At 36.3% G+C, this 12,769-nt stretch overlaps 1 long non-coding RNA gene across 1 annotated transcript; it reads right to left on the bottom strand.

Annotated features, from left to right (window-relative positions):
* Nucleotides 1-3,644: 3,644 nt before the first annotated feature.
* On the bottom strand, nt 3,645-7,497 carry LOC124244643 (uncharacterized). The gene is made up of 3 exons (XR_006890074.1): nt 7,404-7,497; nt 3,843-4,149; nt 3,645-3,755 (listed from the first exon to the last, which is right to left on the bottom strand). It is a non-coding gene; the product is annotated as an uncharacterized LOC124244643 (long non-coding RNA).
* Between the last annotated feature and the right edge of the window lie 5,272 nt (nt 7,498-12,769).

Below are 12,769 nucleotides of genomic sequence, written 5' to 3'. Positions count from 1 at the left end.
ATATATTTAAAAAGTCCTAGCTAATGTGATCCTTGGTCTTACTCTCTCTTGAGAGAGATTCTGCCATTATCCACTGGTGGGTCAACCACCGAATTGAGGATTTGAGCTTTGTTTTATATACTCCTCAGTAGGAATTGAAACATCAATAAGAATTGTTTTAATAGACACTTGCATTCATGATAATTGATTTATTTCTGAAAATCAATTCTAAAGTCATAACTACGAACATTTTGGAGCCAGATTCAAGATACTTTATATCACCAACACTGGAGAGAGTATCCATAGCATATGAGCTCTGAGTTCCTTCAGAGGTAAGTCTTGATGTGAAATGGTGCTTCAAATGCTGATGTGCATGTGAGTCCCCAGAAATCTTGCTGAAAGGCAGATGTGGATTCAGTTGGTCTGGGTGAGGCCTGTAATTCTTCCTTCCTAACAAGTTCTGAAGTGATGCTGATGCTGCAAGGCTGAGGTCCACACTTTATGTAGCAAAGGATTAAAGGCATTACAGTTTGTCCTAATCAAAGAAGCTGATGAAGAATCCAAAATTCCATCATAACTGGCTTTAGAATATTCTTTTGTACTTATTTGATATAAGTTTATATCACATTTTAGAAATTTAAACCATTTTAATTGAAACATTCAAAAAATAACTATAGAGATTTGTGAAACCTTAGAATGTGGCAATAATTCCCTAATATACTCCTCTCAATCATTGAAATACTTTTTGGGAGACAATATAATAAATTTATATGCCGGTTTTTCACAATGTGGAGTTACTTTATTTTTCTCTTGGAATTGTTTCTGCCTGGTTTCCTTTTTAGTACACACTTAAGTTCTTATCTCAGGGATGGGGTGTGTTGGACTGTTTCTAAGTTTTTTTTATTGAAGTAATGTTAAAGATGATACATGGATTCCCAAGGCAACACAGAAAAATATTTTGTCTGTGTGGACATTGGACTAAATTAAAAAATTCCAGGCTGGGAGAGTAGGGAGTTTTGTAGAAGAGGAGCAGGAGGAGGAAAAAGAGGAAGAAAAGAGGAGGTTGCTGCTCTCCTGAGTGCAAAGCCAAACCTTGATGACATTTTAAAATAGCAAAGTTTGCCTTTGCTCCTGAGTCATTTTCAAATATTCATCTGTCTTTCCATTTTAGCCCTTTCCTCATGATCCTCCATGTTCCATGTATTCAGATTACCTAAACCTTATCAAAACGAATGATGCACAAGACCCCATGTATGGGCACAGATTGTGCTGTGCATACCTCCAGGGGGCGACATTTTCTGGAATTGAACATACATCAGAATTGCCTACAGATACCTGTTTGAATGCTAATTCCTATACGTAGCTCAAACCTACTGATTTAGAATGCCTGAGATAGGCCCCAAAATTTCGCATTTCTCCAAAATTCTAGAATACGATGTTACAGACACTAAAATATAAGGACCACTAGCCTACCTTTTGCATGTTACATAGGCATGCTCTACTGCACATGATTGTTATTCTGCAGCTCCCACAAAATAAAAATCTAATTTCTCTTACATACCTTGATGAGGTATTGAAGAATAGACCTATAATATTCTCAAAGACGTTTGGATTTTAAAAGAGAATTATTGTTAACTAATACGCAACTCTATTTGGCAGAATGTTAGTTACTAGGCGAGAGAGAAGGGATTTCTGAGATATTTAGGAAGAAAAGAGATACGTTGGGGTAGGTAAAACCACATGGACAGGATATTTATAACTGAGATTTTCCTCTGGAGTAAAATCTTCAAAGATGTTTCTCAAAAGAGAAACAACTTCCTCTCTTCCTTATGAACTGAAAGATTCCCTAAATAGTTACAAGCCCCCACCCCATGCGTACACAGTTGTGTATAGTTCTCTTTGTAGTGATAAGGCGGGTTCTACAGGTGACAGAGATGTGGGGACAGAACCAGACATTTTTGTATGCGGAAAATTTGTAAATCATTCGATGGTACATAAGGGCTGTGTAGTTTCATGCTATTTTCCCGGTGACTGAACCAGAGTGGGGGAGGAAGTAGCAATTTCCTTGTTGCACAAATACGTACTTCCGAGTCTTTCCCATGGACCCAGTTGACAAAATATTTGATGAAATTAACAGCATAATGTGGCCAATAACATTTTCTTCCTTCTTTTCTTCCTTCCATCCTTTCTTTCTTTCCTTCTTCCCTCCCTTCTTCCTTCTTCCTTCCTTCCTTCTCTCAGTAGGAAGACACTGTTCGTTGAGTTTAGATTTACTAAGTAAAATATGTTTACAGTTAATTGAGAGTGATTTATGGTTATAACCTTAAATAGGGAGAGGAGAGGTCTGAGCTTGACATGAAAAATAACAGACCTTAAAAGTCCAACTTTGATTCTGGCTAGGGCTCCAAAGAGATATTCTCCATTTAGTCTTTACTCATTTCCTGCTCCCACTCTTCATCTGCAAAATGGTGAAGTAATAGCTGCAGTGCAGCAATGTTCTCGGGGAGTAATCAATGTTTTGCCCAAGATGAAAAATAGTTTGTGTGTGGAATGAATAATATTACTTTAATTTTAACCACAAGCTGTGCATAAAATAGGTCATTAGGCAAAAAGTCTTATTTTTAACTCAGAAGTAGAATATAAGACACGGTGAAAACACACTATTTTATAGACACAGTGAGATTGGAAGTTGAATGTCTCCTATAGGAAAGCTCCTCATGCATTTGAAAAACAGCATGAAGTTTAGATGCTTGTTTTTATGAGAACAAATCTTGCTGGTTCTTGGGAAGGGAGGATGAGGACCACTGAGATCATTGATGGTAGACTCTTTAGAACTCTTCCACGAATGGAAGGGACTCCAGAGGGAAAAAAAAAAAGACAATGTGAAGATAAAAAAGCCCAGTTTCTTCCTGAAGTCCTTGTCTAGCTTATAGGGTCCCTCAGTGCTCCAGCTCACTCATATTTGACCATAAGTTGTGGCCTTGCTATGAGACAAGGCTCAGAATCCCTGGAGGGAAGAGGTTGATGCTTTCTTCAACCTTCTAGACCCAATACACGAGGTCCTTTAAAGTCCAGAGTGATCTATTAAGGAAAAACTATAAGAAAGGTAGTATTTGCTTCAAAATACACTTGAAATAAACTCTCAGTGGCTCTAGGGATAACTGGGGGATTGCATTTTAGTGGAGGGAAGATAACTAAAGACAAATCAATGATTTCACTAGGCGTAGGCTGTCCAATACAGGTAGCTCTTTAAATTAAAATTAATTGAAATTAAAAATATAGTTTGTCAGTCACCTTGGCATATTTCAAGTGCTCAGTATCCACACGTGGCTAGTGGCTATTGTATCAAATATACAGATGTAGAACATGTCTGTCATTGTAGAAAATTCTATTGACCAACACCAGACTAGACTTTTATGGGCAAAATCACCCCTTATGAAAAGTCTTTCTGCACCTTGAACATGCCTCAAGACTGACCTGGTGTCCGTATTTACTTCTCTTTTCAACGTTATGAAATATAATCATGTATGCGCTAAACTTTAGGACTCTCTATGATCAGCAGTAGGATCTTCATTTGAAATGGGGATCCCAAACACTAGACTGCTTGTACTAATAGGGGCTCCTCTAATCAGCCAACCTATCAATCGTGCAGGCAAGTAAGAAAGCAAACTCTGGACAACAACTATTCGTCTAGCAACGTTTGGGCACAATGGAGATAGAAGACAAGATTTGGTCTTTATTCTGAAGATGTTCATATGAGTCTGAGGAACAGTTACCTGTAGTGGAAAAAAAACACATGGAACTTGGTTACATATAAACTTCAACCTGTGCTCTAGAGCTTTGGCTTTGGAAAGAAAAGATACCTTCCCAAAGCTTCAGGGCGCTTCTCTGGTGTGGTTGACTGGTGGCAACCTCTTGAAGGGGACCGGATGGGATTTGAGGGTAAATACCCTAGAATCCCTGAGCTTAGGTGGAGGTAGAGGGAGAGGGTGAGTGACAGCAGATTTTGACAGATTATTCTGTTTCTTGAGGGAGTCGGTGACAGCGCTAGGATGCTGCATCTGGCACGTAGCATAAGATGCTTTCATCGTGTCTGTTTGTAGAAATGGTGAAAGACAGCTTTCCCACTGGCCACAATTCTTTGTCCATATTCTTCAGCCTGCTAGATAACTGAAAAAACAACCAATCAACTAACTTTCCAACTTCAGATCAAATGAGAGGAAATCAATAGCATCCAATCAAAGAATGAGAGATCCCCAAAGCATAGAGTTCTCTGTTTTGGAGAAAAATAGATGGCTGTATAAAATTCTCACCATTCTGACAAATATGGAGGAAAAATACAACAATGTGGAACTTTTGAAGAGACTCGATAACAGAAAGAAAAGATAAATAATACATAATAAATAAATACTTATTTCCTTGTATGGTATAAAAAATAAGTATAGAATTCTAAACCCAATTAAATTCTATAAAACATATATATGACAACATAGAAAAGAAATGACATAAGACGACAGAGATGAAAAAATTGTGTGGGCCAAGAAATATAAAGTAATATAAAGGTTGTTAGATACAATCAATAAAAATGTTATAAAATTTATTAAAAGAGGAAATAAAAGTTTTACCTGTTGTAGACAATGTAAAGAATAGGACTGACATGGCAGAAGATCAAAAATTACGTAAATGATTAACTTAAAATGTTGCCTAGAATGCAGAGGAAAAGAAAAGGAGGTGAAAACAGTCAATGGGAAGATGACACATATGAAAGACAAACAAAACAGGGAAGCTTGCTTTCTTCCTGAAGAAGAATCAAAGCAAATTACCTAGAAGAAATATGCAAAAGTCTTATGAGAGAAAACATTTAAACTAAGAATAAAATAGCTCTGTAAACTCAAATGGCTCCTGAGTTGTCAAATTTAGCTAAAAGGAACTGAATGTAAACACAATCTGAAAAAAGTCTTGACATTTTACAATGAAAAAGAAACCTACAAGCATCTAGGATGAAGAAAAAAATTAAATATAGTGAAACAATAACTACCTGGGTTTCAAACTTTTCCACAACTATGAAGAAGAGACAGGAGAGTGACCTTCATAGCCAGACTTCCCAACATTTTTACAACATGGCGTGCAGAGGAAATGAAATGCTCCCGAATAAATGCTCAGGGCTGTTTGTAGCCAGGTGACTAGTAGGGGGTTTCAACTGCCAAGGCCTTTGCTCTGCCACCCTCAGGTTGAGGGGATCCCCTACTCTTGTCATCATTTCTAAAACCTATTCTTGACACACCGGGTTGAAAGGTCTGTTATAAGGGGTTTTAAGGAAAAAAGTTGTGATGTATGAGTTCCGCACTCAACCAAGTTCCCATTCACAGTGGGAGAAGGGAAGGGAAAGACTGAACATCTAGCATTCATCCTAATCTGAAAACAAATAACTAGCAAACACCTTAGAGTCATATTTAAGTTAAGTGAGGTAAAAGTAAATAAACATTTGTAAGAAAAAACCTGATGGAAAACTGCAAAATTATTATAACAAAATTATAATAAAATAGTTTAAAAATGATAATCAAGATTTAGATAAGATTGCAACCAAAAAAAGCATGGAAGGATAGAAGTGGAATAAAAAAGTGATAATTTTCTCATTCTACATAGAAGAGGTCAGGATATGCTCTCAAGTTCTTGATATTCATATTTAGAGACATTGAAGTTCAATATTTCAAAAATGCAAAACTAACACTTATAAAGCAAAACCAGGACATTTACTTTTAAAATCACACACACAGAATTAAAGTATAGTGTAAAGGAAGTACAATAAATAGAAAGCATAAAACTTTATTAGAGAAGACCAGACATATTAATCATGAAAATAAATTTAAATACTTTGAAATTTTCTCTTAATAGGCAACTCTCAGTGCAAATATCAAAACACAAACGCCATTGTCAGGACAATTTTGCTATTATAAAGCTCAAAATCTATTCAGAAGAAAGGTAAACTTTAAACACATTATATAAATCACATATATTTATATACATATGTTAGAAAATAAGAAAAACTGAAACAAAGAACAAATTAACATGAACTAAGATTCTAAGAAAATAATAAAATAAAACCAAAGTGAAATAAAGGAATTAATAAAAACGAAGGCAGAGATTAATGAAATAGTCCTGAACCATAAAAATGAAAGCTAGTTCTTTCTTTGTTAAAAAAGGCTTAAATCCCAAAAGCTTTAAAAAATGACTGGCAAATATGACAATGAAAAATTGAAAACTTCTACTGAAAAAAAAGAGATGTCATCAGTAAAATAAATTTAAAAATAGAGAACAGGAGAAAATATTGTTAATACATCAACAGATAATGGATAAATGTGTATAAATATAAAGAGCTGCTATGGATCAAAAGGAAAAAGATAAACATATAGAAAAATGGACAATGGATATGAACAGGCAATTTATTGTTGAAGATATACAAATGACTAATAAACATGAAAATTATTACACTTGTTTTGTAAATGCAAATTAAAATGATAAAGACATTTTTCTTCCGTAAGATTGATAAAATTTGAAGTAATTGATAAAAACTATTTTTGGCCAGAATGTTTATAGCATATAAATTGGTGAAGCCTTTGAAAATGGAAAGCACTTTACATGAAGATATTATTGGATTGCTTGTGTTTCTGTGTATATGTGTGTATGTGTGTGAATACACACATACATATGTACATATAATCATATATATATACACACGTGTGTATACGTACACACATGCATAATTATATACATGTATATAGATAGGTCTCACATAACATATGCATATGTATATCTCTGTGTATGTATTTTGCGTATATTTGTATCTGTGGAAAGTAGAATGGAAGGATGCACCCCATTATTTCCTCTGAGAAGAGGAGTGGTGGTAAATGAAGCTCTCATGTTATGCTTGGTGTACTAGGTGTTTTTCTATTTTTTTGTTGTGATTTTAAAAAGGAGAAATATAATTTATTACTTATCTAAATAAAAACATATATTCTTGCAAAAGAATGAACAGAAGCGATTTGTATTCTAAGGGCACAGAGAAATCATCTCAGGGATATCCCGATGGATATTTTGGTGATGAAACTGGCAGCTGTGGAATATTCTATATTGATTAAACTAAATTGGTTAGCACAGCAGCAGAAATTTTAGGGCTGTCTCACGATGCCTTGAAAGAGCCCAAGGACTGTGGAGCATTCTCTCAGGCCATTAAAACTCTGTACATTTAATTTAAAGTTACTGCCTAATATGAGGTAATATTTCCCCATCATTCGACTTCAAGTTTCTTACAATTTGCCTTTTAAAATACCACAGCCATGAAGGGTCTTTTTTGCGTGTACATTTGTTGTAATGTCTACTTATTTTTTAGATTGAAGAATTATAGCCTGTAAGCATTTTCATACCTCTTGATATGTACTGCCAAATAGCTTTCCAGCAAGATTGCGACAATTTCCCATTTCATCAGCAGCATAAAACAGTACTCATTTCATCTCCAAGTTTGAGAAAACAAAAAACAGCAACAGCCAAATATTTAACTTGCTTTATCTTGTATTTAAAAAAAAATTTAAATGTTTGTTTGAATTTATTTGAATCTCCCTAAAAATGAGTCTTTTCTTGGATAACTTTAATGCCATTAGCTCACCTAATAAATTTAACACCATTTGTTTGGGGCACTGGGTATTCTCTGCCCCTCCACATTTGTTCTCAGTCCTTCCCCACCCTGCTCTGCCTGGCGGGAGACTCATTCTAGAAACGGCATCATTGACCTCCCTCTCCTTCGGGCTCCCATTTGTGGAGGAGAGGTTGATCAGAGGGCAGGAGAGTGATGTCTGTCGGGTATTTGTTCTCCTGGTTTCTCTCTTGCTGGGTTGCCTGGCTGTGCTTCTCTACCTAAGATAATAGCTCTGTCAGGGCGGTTCCGGTATACAGTTATGCATCTTATTGGATTCCGGTACCCACTCCTGCCTTGTGTGCTTGTGGCCTAGTGGTGATAACTGTTCTTCATTGTTGCTAGTCCTGGGGTGCTTCACCACTCCTTGTTTTGATGTCTTAACCCTGCCCACATCTTTGTAAATCTATCTCTTCGCTGTTATATCTCAATGACTCTTTTTTTATTGGTGACCATTTTTTTTTATTGCAGTAACATTGGATTATAACATTATATAGCTTTCAGATGTACATTGTAATATATTTCTAATTCTGTGTAGATTACATCATGTTCACCACCCAAAAACTAATTATAGTCCATCCTTTCACTTGTGAGCCTAATCACCTCTTTCTCCCTCTCTCCTCCCCCTCTGCCTCTGGTAACCATCAATCCAATCTCTGTTTTTATGTGTTTGTTTGCCGTTGTTTTTATCTTCCTACTTATGAGTGAGATCATATGGTGTTTGACTTTCTCCCTCTGACTTATTTCACTTAGCATAATACCCTCAAAGCCAATCCATGTTGTCACAAAGGGCTGGATTTCATATTTCTTGTGGCTGATTAGTATTCCATTGTGTATATATACCACACCTTCTTTATCCATTCGTCCCTTGATGGGCAATGACTCTTTTTTGAATATGTCATCTTTTTTCCTAGAAGGACCTTGATTGATACAACTGGTTTCATCTATTTTCCAGTGTAGGCGCAAATTTTCTTCATTGCTACAAAAAAGTTTTTGTTTTGTTTTGATTTTAAAAGTTGTTTTTTTCAATTCAAAGTCCAAACGAGTTCTGTATATTATATTCGGTTGTCATTTGGGTCACAGATATCTTGTAGTACAATTTAGTGCCCTTATCTAAGTTTTTTTCTCTTCTTATCATTGTGCTGTTGTAAAAACAATGTTAGTTGTCCTAAGGGAATGTCCCACATTCTAGATTTTCTTCATATGATTGTCATCACATGATATGTAGTTAGATTTAGAATGTTTTTGTAACTTTTAAGATTGCTTTTTCCTTTGTTATCTAATTTATTCATTTTATTGTTAAATATATGAAACATGTACTTTCAAAATGAATACTTATATCAAGTCATTTTCAGGGAAATATTGCTTCCCTCTGTGTCTTCTCCACTAGGTCCCTTGCTTTGTGTATAGATTATTTTTTTTTATTAGTTTTTGGTTTCTCCTTCCAGTGACTTTTTTTTCAAGTTTTCCAATTACCATTTATTAAAAGTCCATCTTTTCCCTTCTGATATGGTATTAATATCATTTAATACATTTTCAAATGTACTGGGTCTCCTTTGGACTTTTTATTCTTTTCCCACTGGTTCGTGTGCTATTATATTTTTAAATTATAGAAACAATAACATAACATAAGGCAGGGTAAGCTCCCTTATATGATGATATTTTTTCAATTATTTTCTAGATATCCTTGCTTATTTATTTTTCCATATTAATTTTAAAATCAAGTTGTCTTTTTCCAGAAATACACTTTTTAGTATTTGTAGTGGTTCAGAGATGTGTCTACAGATTTTTTGTTAGTTGCCTCCTCAAAAGGTGGAACTTAATTCTTCTTCCTTTGAGTGTTGGCTTGACTTAATGATTTACTTGTGGTGGATAAAATATGGCAAAAGTGATGTGATGTCTCAGCCGACTGTGCTGCTGGCTGGGCTGTGTGTTCAGGCAGGGCCAGGGCTTTGCAACTGGACGGGGCCTCGGGCTGTACTGCATGATCAGACGGGGTCACAGACTGTGTTGTGGAGTTGAGCGGGGCCGCAGGCTGGGCTCTGTGATCTGGCACCACTGGCTGTGCTCCACTTTTGGTCAAGGCTGCTGCTGTCTGGGTTCTCTGATGCGGTTCAGCCACAGGCTATGCTCCATGATTGGGTGGGATCACGGGCTGGGCTCTTTGCCTGCCTGTGGCTGCAAACGGTGCTCAGCGATCAGGCAGGGCCGTAGGCTGGGCTCCGTGGCCTGTACCTTAGGCTGGGTTCTGAGGCTGGCCAGGGTTTCCAGTCTGGGCTCCCCGATGGAGTGGAGCTGTAGGGTATGCTAAGCACTTGGCGGGGCTGCTGGCTTTACTCCCTGCCTGAGCACGGGATGTAGGCTGGCCTCCACGGAAGCCCAGGTTCTCTGGCCAGACTTGCTGATTGGGCAGAACTGGCAGCTATGCTCAACAGTTTTCTTGAAAACTCTTTTAATCACTTTTTTCATTCCTTTTTAAATTTTTATAAATTTCTTTCCATTCTACATTGGCTTTTGTACATTCTGTGGTATATACTCAATCTTGTATTCCACATATTTCAGTATTTATGTCTTAACTTTTTCTGATGTTTTTCAGAGATCTGTTGGTTTTATAACCTCTTGGTGTTGTCATATAACTTCTGATCTTTTCTATTAAGGTCTGTGCTATTTTCAAAGCTGCAATTGCTTTCTTAATTTTCTTAACATCTTTTAGCTCATCTTCAATTACCTTGCTGACACATTTTCTAGTGTATCCTGTCTATTAAAATGCCATTATGTTAATTTTCATCGTTTTTCTTATTAGTAACTATATATGGTTTAGATCATGTTGCTGCCTCCCCCCCTTTTTCAATGTTGTGGGTTTTCTTAAGCTATTAGGAAGAGGTTCTTATGGGGAGCTCCTTGGATTGAGAATTTCCTTTCTGTTGTTATGTGGAATACTCAACATATGAAACACTCAAACTCTGTGTAGTTGCTTTTCTCTTTTATAGGTACATCTAGATTGGAATATTTTCTGTCTTCAACTGCGTGCTTTACCCCTGAGCCTCGCTGCCTTGCATTCCAAGGTAGAGCTATTGGGCTCAGTCTCATAATTTTACCTTTGTACTATTTTCCAGCATGTACTTCCTTTGGTGCCTCCACCCTGTATCTGAAGCTTCTCTCTCTTCTTTACACAGAGTGTTCTTGTTGCACTCACTTTAGCATCTATTTTTGGTAGTGTTTCTTGAGAGTAAGGCTTTGCACTTCTAAAAGCAAGTATTTTCTCTGTATTTCTCAAGGGCTTACCCTGACAAAGCTCTGTTTGATCTCACGTTCATAAGCCACCCTTGCTCTCTGTGAAGCTTGTATTGTAGGACATTTAGGCTCTTCCCAGATCCTTTAGCCTCAGCTTCCATAGGGTTATCTCATTTTGGTTGTGATCATTTTGGAGTAAAATTTGATTTCCATGGCTTATAGGATAAGTGGGTATCACTCTTTCACTCCCCAGTGCTCAACCACAGTGAGTCTCTGCAGGGCCCACAGCTGCTGGTGGTCTGCCCACACTCGTGCCTGTTCTGAAGTTCATGAGGATTCTTTGTCCCTAGTTTTGTTGAGGATATCATCCATAGTTTTGTTTTGTGTTGTCTTCTTTAACATCCCTGACATTATTTAGGAGGACTTTTGTAGTACTTAAAAAATTATACTGCTGCCATCATCACATTGCCACTTATGGATTTATTTGATATTAAGGGGCTTAAACTTTTATTTATGTAGCGAAATCTATCAGTATTTCATTACCAGCCTATTCACAAAAGGGGAAAATAAAAATATGTTGCTGTTTTACTTTAAGCTCATAGATGAGCATTTCGGGAATGTGGTATTAATTGTTGGTTTTCTCTCTCCCACTACTTAGTGGGGAGTGACCGTGTCTCACTCATGTCTGTGTTCACATCACCTGGCACCTACAAACAAGTGCTTGTTGAAAAAATGAATAAAAAATTTGATGAATAAATTAATATTGTGATTCAATAACATTTTTATTCTTGGTCTATCTATGTAAAATTTTAGTGCCTATCTTGTCACACCTCTGAATTTCTCCCTCCCTCTTCTGCTTTCTTTTTCTCCTTAGCAAGTATACTACTATCATGTTATATCTTATTTATCTTGTTTATTTTTTCTCTCCATCCTCTCTCCCCAAGAAGCATGTAAGCTTCACAAGGGCAGGAATTTTATTTGTTTGCTTGACTGCTATGTCCCTGATACCTAGAGAAATACCTGGCAAAGAATAGATATTCAATAAATAATTCTTGGGGTGATTTTATTCTTTAAGAATGAACTTTCATAATCCTCATGCTTACAAATGTGAGGTCCCATCAGATGACATCATGGAATTCCTAGCTTTTCAGAAGCGTGGTTGAAATTAAGGAATAAGGGAAAACTGAGACCACGTATTTGTTACAAGCAGATATAATTAACAGAAAATAGCTCATTAATTGAAAAAAAGAAATTTTGTATCATTTGTAGAATATTAAATTAATTTAACAGAAATGCTCTAAGTTTGAAAATGAAGATGCTAATTTTTTTTCCCTATAGTACTGTTTGCTTTACTGTCTGCTTTTGGACATGGCTGGCTATAACAGTTTCTTTTCTTTGCAGTCAAGCTTTTTATTAAATGCTTCACTGGGTGAACATATGATAAACAGGTTAAAAGAGTTCCATATTATGATAAAACAGGTCTTATTTGATTTTAGCATGTAATGCACATTCATTGCTTAGTGTTTTCTGTCATGTAAAGCTGTAGTTGCTAGTTTGTTGAGGCTGGTATGGTGTTTTAACCACTTTTGTACCTATGGTAGCTGGTATGGTACCTGAAATACAACACGTGCTTAGTAGAAGTTTATGAAAGAAATTAATTCCTTTTACAAGTCCTTGATATCACCCATATTTTGAATAGATTGAAATCAGTGATTTAGTCAATCTCTTTATTTGAACTAGAAAGAAATGTTTCAAAAATACACTAATTATGGTGGCTATGAATATACCTATAAGATCTCCTGCTTGGGGAGCATAATTGACTGACAGCCTTAGCAGCTGCCCATCTGGATCCCCCATCTTACTTGC

This window comes from Equus quagga, chromosome 9, assembly GCF_021613505.1.
Source record: "Equus quagga isolate Etosha38 chromosome 9, UCLA_HA_Equagga_1.0, whole genome shotgun sequence".
Lineage (NCBI taxonomy): Eukaryota > Metazoa > Chordata > Mammalia > Perissodactyla > Equidae > Equus > Equus quagga.
This window is presented reverse-complemented; position numbering and strand designations above follow the sequence as displayed.